Consider the following 9,489-nt stretch of genomic DNA (forward strand, 5'->3'; position numbering starts at 1 on the left):
TTCGATCTATAAAGTCAGGCAGATGGATTAAAAAATAGATCAATGAGAAAGTATTCAGTCTGAAAATAGACCTATGCACATTGTGCATCCATGGTCCTACATGGCATGCTGTTTTCTCCCCAGTGGACTGGGAGTGTAACAAAGTCATAAAACTTCTGGTTTCCCACTCTTGCTCTGTTTCTGCCCTCCCCGTATCTCAGCCAAGTGGAATGTAATTTATTTTTCACTTAAGTAATTTCTAGAAGTCATATTAACCCTCAGGACTCCAAGCCTGTATGGAGTCTAACATGTATCTAGACTTTAGATCTTATGGTTCATGCATGGTTTCTATACCCACTGCTGCATGAAGATAGAGCTAGAATATCTTGCAGGGTTTTTCCTTGCCTTACTTTAGAAGTGAAACATGTCATTTCCACTCACAGCATTTGACCAGAAATAGTCCAGGTACAGGGATCTAGGAGACACTATGTCCAGTGTGCCCAGGAAGGAGAAAACTCATGGATGCGCACTAATGGTTTCTGCCACAGTGTGCATCTGTCACCCGATATTAGCCTCCCGTCCCCTACTGAGGAGGGCACTTCAGACCACATTACATGTCTGTAATCTCTCCAACTGTTCAAAGGCCTTTCATAGCCATTATATTAATATGTCTCCAAATCAGTTTGTGAGTTATACAGGGCAGGTTGCTTTACCCGTTTTACCTTGGCTGAGATACGGGGAGGGCAGAAACAGAGCAAGAGTGGGAAACCAGAAGTTTTATGACTTTGTTACACTCCCAGTCCACTGGGGAGAAAACAGCATGCCATGTAGGACCACTCAGGGTTGGTTACAAAGCAAAAGGAGGGAGGGGAACTGTAGCCAAGCACGTTTATTGTGGTTTCTGTAGGAAGGAAAGAGCAAGGCAAGGCAAGCAGAATTAGGTTTGGCCAAGCTGAATATATATATATGTATTTAAAAAAATTTTTTAAAATTCATTTTGTTATCATTAATCTACAATTACATGAAGAACATGATGTTTACTAGACTCCCCCCTTCACCAAGTCCCCCCAACAAATCCCATTACAGTGACTGTCCATCAGCATAGTAAGATGCTGTAGAATCACTACTTGTTTTCTCTATGTTGCACAGCCCTCCCCGTGCCCCCCCCACATTATACATGCTAATTGTAAGGCCCCCTTTTTTCCCCCCCTTATCCCTTCCTTCTCACCCATCCTCCCCAGTTCCTTTCCCTTTGGTAACTGTTAGTCCATTCTTGGGTTCTGTGATTCTGCTGCTGTTTTGTTCCTTCAGTTTTTCTTTGTTCTTATACTCCACGATCAGTGAGTTCATTTGGTACTTGTCTTTCTCTGCCTGGCTTATTTCACTGAGCATAATACCCTCTAGCTGCATCCATGTTGTTGCAAATGATAGGATTTATTTTCTTCTTATGACTGAATAATATTCCATTGTGTATATGTACCACATTTTCTTTATCCATTCATCTACTGATGGACACTTAGGTTGCTTCCATTTCTTGGCTATTGTAAATAGTGCTGCGATAAACATAGGGGTGCATATGTCTTTTTCAAAGTGGGCTGCTGCATTCTTAGGGTAAATTCCTAGGAGTGGAATTCCTGGGTCAAATGGTATTTCTATTTTGAGCTTTTTGAGGAACCTCATACTGCTTTCCACAATGGTTGAACTAATTTACATTCCCACCAGCAGTGTAGGAGGATTCCTCTTTCTCCACAACCTCGCCAACATTTGTTTTTGTTTGTCTTTTGGATGGTGGCCATCCTTACTGCTGTGAGGTGATATCTCGTTGTGGTTTTAATTTGCATTTCTCTGGTGACTAGTGATGTGGAGCACCTTTTCATGTCTGTTGGCCATCTGAATTTTTTCTTTGGAGAACTGTCTATTCAGCTCCTCTTCCCATTTTTTAATTGGATTATTTGCTTTTTGTTTGTTGAGGTGTGTGAGCTCTTTATATATTTTGGATGTCAACCCTTTATCGGATCTGTCATTTATGAATATATTCTCCCATACTGTAGGATGCCTTTTTGTTCTATTGATGGTGTCCTTTGCTGTACAGAAGCTTTTTAGCTTGATATAGTCCCACTTGTTCATTTTTGCCTTTGTTTCCCTTGCCCGGGGAGATATGTTCATGAAGAAGTCACTCATGTTTATGTCTAAGAGATTTTTGCCTATGTTTTTTTCTAAGAGTTTTATGGTTTCATGACTTACATTCAGCTCTTTGATCCATTTCGAATTTACTTTTGTGTATGTGGTTAGACAGTGATCCAGTTTCATTCTCTTACATGTAGCTGTCCCGTTTTGCCAGTACCCTCTGTTGAAGAGACTCTCATTTCTCCATTGTATGTCCATGGCTCCTTTATCATATATTAATTGACCATATATGTTTGAGTTAATGTCTGGAGTCTCTAAGTCTGTTCCACTGGTCTGTGGCTCTGTTCTTGTGCCAGTACCAAACTGTCTTGATTACTGTGGCTTTGTAGTAGAGTTTGAAGTTGGGGAGCGAGATACCCCCCACTTTATTCTTCCTCCTCAGGATTGCTTTGGCTATTTGGGGTCTTTGGTGTTTCCATATGAATTTTTGAACTATTTGTTCCAGTTCATTGAAGAATGCTGTTGGTAATTTAATAGGAATTGCATCAAATCTGTATATTGCTTTGGGCAGGATGGCCATTTTGATGATATTAATTCTTCCTAGCCAAGAACATGGGATGAGTTTCCATTTGTTAGTGTCCTCTTTAATTTCTCTTAAGAGTGTCTTATAGTTTTCAGGGTATTGGTCTTTCACTTCCTTGGTTAGGTTTATTCCTAAGTATTTTATTCTTTTTGATGCAATTGTGAATGGAATTGTTTTCCTGATTTCTCTTTCTATTAGTTCATTGTTAGTGTATAGGAAAGCCAAAGATTCCAAGTTGAATATTTTTAGCAGGCTCTGGGGTATAAGTGCTGTCAGGAGTTGTCTTTTCATGACTCTGGGATGGTGAGGGTGGGTTTTAGAGGCCTGGAGAATGAGAAATTGATCAGGGTGGTGGTTGGGGCTGTGGAATTACTTGGCTGCTCAAGAAAGGGGACTGGCTGGCCTCTAGCCAGGTCCTCAGAACTGGGTCAGGATAGCATTTAACAAACTATATTACACAGGCATTATTTATTTCCCCATTTTACATTTAGGAAGCTGAGTCTCATTGGGGTTAGGTCATTTACTCAAAGTCATCTAATTCTTTCCTAGAGGCCCTAGGGTTAGAACACAAACATCTGATTCACTGATAGATACACTTTCCATTTCACTGCATTACACACGGAAGGTGTAATAAATACTTCCATGAATCATACTATTCACCAGAAGCCTGGGTTCTCCACTCTGTGAACTGATTCAGGGGTGTGGCCCTTCCTCTTCTCACCTAAGACCATGATGTGTCATTGTCCCAGAGGGACCACTGGCCTCAGAGGAGGTGCCGCCTTATTCTGTTTCTCAGTGCAGGCAGGATCTTTCCATCAAGGGGCGGCGCACAAGAGGAAGACGGCATATACTGAAACCTCCTTGGGGATGGCACATAATGAGAGCTAGTGAATGAAGCTCTCCTAAGACTAGATTTCCCTAGCCTGAAACTTCAATGCCGTCCTCTTAAAGTGTGCATGCATCATATTCCACGGTGCTTAAGGAGTCTCAAGAATAAATGATGCTCCCTCCATCACCATTCTCCACCAGAAAAAAATGCAGTCCAAGGCAGCCTGGTGACTACTGCGTGCAGCTTTCTGGGGAAGTGCAGACAACTGGGAGTTGGCATATTGTGGTGTTTAGGCCATATAAATGAAGACCTATTCACAAACCCTATAGAGAAGCTAAATTAATTTCGATGTCTTGATTTGAAATACAGAATTAAAAAACAATTTAAAATGTCTCACTCTTTTTAAAAAAAAATCAATGCTTTAAAATTAATTTCGTATTTTAAACTCACTGTTAACTCAATAAAGCCTTTTGGGCTTTTTCAGCTAATTGTCTTTGAACTCATTTTAAATTCAAAAGTCTTTATAATTTTGATAATATTTTAAACACTCTTCTCACTATAGTAGTGCATGTTATAAACTTAGAAGGATACAGAAAAAGTTAACAAAGTCCCTGTGCAAGAATGATACACATATTTTTGAACAGTTCCTATTATTTTTATAGAACAGTAGGAATTATATCATCCCATTTTGGCTAATGCAATCAATCATACATGTATATGTGTCTACATACATGCATGAAGTGAAAATTTATAAATTAACAGAAAAAAATCAGAAAGACTTTACAGTAGAATGTTATCTAGAGGATGGACAAAATGAACTTTTGCTATAGTTTTTATACTTCTTTTTAAACTTATTCCCAGCAATGTTTTTTAAATTTTATAACTGATAATACAAGTAATTTAAAACCTATTTTAAGCCATGAATCAGTTTGTTTGAATGTAGTCAGGCTCATTTTGCCCATGAGTGAATAAGACTTGAGGTTCTTCTTAAGAGTTTGACCACATATTATGGAACAATTTCTGGGGCCATTAGTCTTCCACTTCTACTAAAATAAGAAACTACTTATTTTAAGTAGTTTCATAGTATTCCACTTTATAAATGTGTATAATCACTTATTGTTAGTTTTGGAATTTTTACTTCAATGAGAATGCATGCAATAATGTAGAGGTTAGGCAAAGCAAAAAATAAAAATATTCTCTTCTCCATTCCTTTCCACTCGCCTTCTCTAGGTGAACACATTTTTAAAACTTTAGTGTACATTTTTCTAGACCTTTTACTACTTATATACAAATTCAGACAGTACAAGAGAATAACCATGCAAGAAGTTTCTTCCCTGTCCCACACCTTCTGGTACCTGTTTCTATTTTTAATTCTCCTAATAGTAATTAAGATATGATTTATTAACATACAGTATCATTTGTTGATTTGTTTCATGTCATTTACACTACTTCTCCTGTCAACCGTTAATAATCATATTTTAGTTTTAAGTCTATTGGTTTATCTTTTGGTTTTGAAATTATAGTAAACTATCTATTTCTTGACCCATCTGCATAATTATGTTTGCCCCGCTCCTTGAGGGTTAGGGCTGGTAATGGGTGGGGGCTGGATTCCATGTTTGGCTGGCATCTGTACATGCATACCAGGCTTCTAGCTCATTCTCTGACCAACTTTCATCCAGAGCAGCTATAGACCCTAGGCTCACAGACTCTGCATTCCGACTATTAGAAAACCCACTAATAGAAAAGAAAAGCAGGGGAAATGTGTAGCTAGGGCTCCTGATTTGTCTTCCTTCACTGTCTTGTATTCATTTAGCCCTGACTTCTTTGTGTGTGTGGGCACAAGGCCCATTAAGGCTGTATGGTTGTGCCTAAGGAAAGTATTGATCCTCTTCTCTGGACATGCTCAGGAGCCAGGAGGAGGGGGGGGTCAGAGGATCTGTCACTGGATGCTCCTCAATATTCCCCAAATTAATAACTGTCTTCAAAGGGCAGAGTTACTGAGGAAAGAGCTGGGATTTTCTGGAAGTCATTTTCAGAGAAGCATTATTTCAGTGACCTGGTCTGTCAGCCTGGGATCACTCACGGACTGTTCGGACAGAATGGGTTCCCAGCCCTCCTGCTAGTTCCGGGCAGGAGGGCCGGGAGGATTTGCGGGAACAGCAACTACCGTCACCGAGAAGGAGCTGTTCAGCTCACCCTTTGCCTTTTGGGAACAGTCCTCCCATCTGTATGGCACTTTTCAAACCATTCTCCAGTCTATCCTGAGGAGATTACCTATGGTCTTTTTTTTTTTTATCAATCGGGCTTTCCCCACTGATTCTTCAGCCAATAAAAGCAAGGTTAGGATCACTTACATAGCTTGCTGAAATCAAGGATTTCCCCTCAAATTGTTGCCTCTGTGCTCCGGTTCTGCCAGTTTCTTAACTGCCTCCAGGTCCTACTATGGCTCCACTTTTGCTCTTTGGCAAAATCCTTTGAGATTTTTATGATTTTATTTCCTATCCTTTAAAGTTCTTTTACTATCTAATTTACCAGCTTCTTTTTCTTTTTTCTTTTTTTGAAGTGACTCATCTTTATCAAGTCTTTCCAAGGCATTCCACTTGGTGTACATAAAAACAACTCTCTTTTCATGTTCATCTTTCATTGGTTTATGTGACATTTAATTAAATTACATTATTACAAGAGCATGTAGAGCTGGCATAAATGGGCTGTGGTACAATCGCAGCTGACATAGCTGAGCATCCAATTCAGTTGGTGGAAGTGACAGTGTTAGTATATATCAGACATTAGCCAACTAGCAGAGAGCCTTCAGTGTGCTGTGCCATCAGTCAGTGTGATTCACCCAAGACATGGGGAGGATTCATTAAGCAAGTAGTTGGTTAATGGAAAGTGATTCAGAGAGCTCGCACTTCCTTAAAGTCAACAAACTAGTCATCAGAGCTTTTTCCACATCACAGAGGACACTGTTGTAGCTTAAATTCCTGGGACCTGAGTCTTGATCAGCTTATGTGACCAGAACCTCAGGAAACCCACTTTGGACGTAAGGGGCTATGAAGACATGGGGAAGGTTCATATTATCCTGAAATTGTCTTTCCAATTTCAGAGTTCGATCCTAGGATCACTAAATGTGAGCTGAGCACAGCTCTGGTTATGTCTACTGTGGTGGGCAGAATAATGCCTCTCCCTCCTCTGAAGATGTCCCTATGCTAATCCTCAGAACTAATCTTTAGAACCTGTATTCTATAAATATGTAGAACCTATATTAGGTAACATGGCAATGGGAGATTAAGGTTGCAAATAGAATTGTAGTCAGAAGGGTCCTTAAAAGTGGGGGCAGAATGAGTCAGAGTGAGATGTGACTGCCGAGAAGCTCAGAGACATTCAGCGTCAGAGGGACTCAGCTTGTCTGCCTCTGAGGGTCGAAGGGGACATGAGTCCAGGACTACGAACACCCTGTAGAAGCTGCAGAAGGCAAGGAGGTGGATTCTTCCCTGGAGCCTCCATAAAGGAATTCAGCCCTGCCTATGCCTTGATTGGAGCCTTACGAGACATGCTTCAGAAGTCTGACCTCCAGAACTGTAAGATAAAGAGATTTCTGTTTTTTAAGCCACTATGTTTGACAAATCTGGTATAGCAGCCATTGGCAATGAATGCATCTACCTTCTTGATCCTGTGACAGTTCCCTTTTTCCAATAAAGGAAATTACATGTATAGGATTTATTTAATGTAAGCTTCAAATTTTACAACTCCTTCCTACTTCCCACTGTTTTTAAACGTAGTTTTAAAGTTCTGCTTGTGACTAGAGGAAGTAAAGAACCAAACCTGTTTACAACAAAATGTCTAAAATGCTTTAAATTTCCAAGGAGAGCTTTTAAACAGCAGGTCTGTCACAGATGGAGAAAGAGCATGAAATGCTCTGCAGTGTTGATAAGCTAAGGCTCTGGGTGAGTATGTGGCAGACCCCCATTTGGAGCTGGCAGGGCCTCTAGGGCATCCAGCATTGCCTGCCCCTGCCCCACTGGGCTGGGTTGGTCCCCAGAGAGACGTTGTAAGCATCAGTTGCTGCCACGTTTATCAGCACAGCACCTCTTACATTTAGACAGTGAGACCCCAGGGAGCTGCAAGGTGGAGAAATGCCAAAAGGAAGATGACCGTTAAGGCCCTAGGGCTTTGGACAAATCACCAGAGGAAGGAGGAAAATATCCCGCAACAGGTTCGAGGCCTGTTGCTGCAGGAAGGCACAGACTGAGGAGGCAGGACTTTCCCCAGTTCAAAATCCAACCCAGACATAAAATCCATGTGCAGGCAAACAGCTTGCAGAGTGGTGGTCCTGATGGAGTCCCCAGATGGGCTGTGTTTTGGAAAGTGGTCGAGGGGCTTTCACCTTCACTTAGGTGTTGGGGGACCCAGTGGGCAGGGAATGAGGTGAGCAGAAGAGGAGAAGATGGTCGGGGTTCTGGATGGGGCCCAGAGCGTGAGCAAACACACTTGCTCAGTGACTCCAGGTCAACCCGGAGGAATGATGTGGGAGATTCTGTTTTGGAACAGAGTGGGTGGGTATCCTCGAGCCGTGGAGCTGGCAGTTGGATGCCCCTGCTCTTGATGTCAACAGGTCCGTGACCTAAGACAGGGTTGGCGGTCTGTCTGAAAGTTCTTGACCTGGGGCTGTAGCCGGGCAAGTGCAGCAGGGCTTGCTGAAGAGGCTGTAACAGGGAGCCAGGAGGTCCTCGCTAGGCATTTGGACAAGTCACAGGCAGGGTGGAGGGGTAATTTCTTCCAGATTTGGGGCAGGAAGCATCAGGAGGATGGCCCGTGGGAACCACAGTGACTTTCAAAGCCTCTTTGCTACACTTTGGGGGCTTCAGGATCTATAGTTTCTTAGTTCATGAGTTTTTCTTTTCTTCAGGCTCCGTGTTGATGATAAATGCCTAACACATCTTGGTGCTCCATTACATCTTCAGGACGTGGGTTCAAATGGCAAACTGATGATTAGAATAAAGCAGACAATACCAGCTTGCACCCTTGTTAGCTTCCTCTCTGCCTCCCTTGGAGTACAGTGATGCTGGGCAGGAAAAGCAGAGCCCATTGCAGTCTGCCCTTGTGTGTATCTGCCTCCTACAGAGATGTGAGAAAAAAAGACGGAAGAGAAAGTGACATTTTGGAAATAAAGCTTTAATCAATTAGAATACAGATGCGTTAGCTTGCCTGTTTGGGGGTAAGTTATTTTTTCAGATGTGCATAAAGCAATTTAGCCACTCATACATTTGATGAGTCAAGACATAGTCCCTTAAAAAATAATGTTGAGTAATTTGGCTCTTATTTTATGGAAACCATTTAGCGCCCATATAAAGTAAGTGAGAATCGACAGCATAAATAAGCCCAGCACTCCTGCTCAATTAAGAGAATCCTAAAAGGACTAGGAGAGCTTCCTGGAGCAACCTCGCACACCAGGTCTGAGTGTGCACAGAGGTGTGCGTGTGCATGTGTATGGGGACGTGAGCAAGGATGAGGACAACTTTGTGTAAAGACATTCTGTTCTCTTAACAGAATGAAAATAATTTGACCCGGCAGTGCTGGCTTTCTGTGGCAGAGAAAGCTTTGATTGGTCTTTGTCTCCAGAATAAAGCATGTTGGGTCTTTGGAAATCTTACAGCTACTTAAATAATTTATGCAAATGGGCCCCAAACAGGACAGTGCCTATTTTGGGAGCCCAGTCTCATCAATGAATTTCCTACCTCCTCCATGAGTTCATGCCTCTGCTGAAAACATCGCTGAAATGCTCTGCTGGTGCTCTAGAAGCCCCCAGTCTCTGTCCCTGGGCAGAGTCTCTGATTACCTACCATGATCCTTTCTCACTCTTTCCTTCTTAATAATAGAACATTCCCCTCACCCTGAGTTTTCACGGGGAACATGACCCACGTCTACCTAGATAGAGGCTGATTACTCAGCCCCCCCACTGTCTAGCTGCTGC

The 9,489-nt window shown here is 41.9% G+C and overlaps 1 non-coding gene across 1 annotated transcript; it reads left to right on the forward strand.

The window, feature by feature from the left end:
* The first annotated feature begins 4,071 nt into the window (after positions 1 to 4,071).
* Positions 4,072 to 4,174, forward strand: LOC118910640 (U6 spliceosomal RNA). Its single transcript, XR_005024085.1, has one exon. It is a non-coding gene; the product is annotated as a U6 spliceosomal RNA (small nuclear RNA).
* Positions 4,175 to 9,489: the final 5,315 nt, after the last annotated feature.

Source organism: Manis pentadactyla, chromosome 2 (assembly GCF_030020395.1).
Source record: "Manis pentadactyla isolate mManPen7 chromosome 2, mManPen7.hap1, whole genome shotgun sequence".
NCBI lineage: Eukaryota > Metazoa > Chordata > Mammalia > Pholidota > Manidae > Manis > Manis pentadactyla.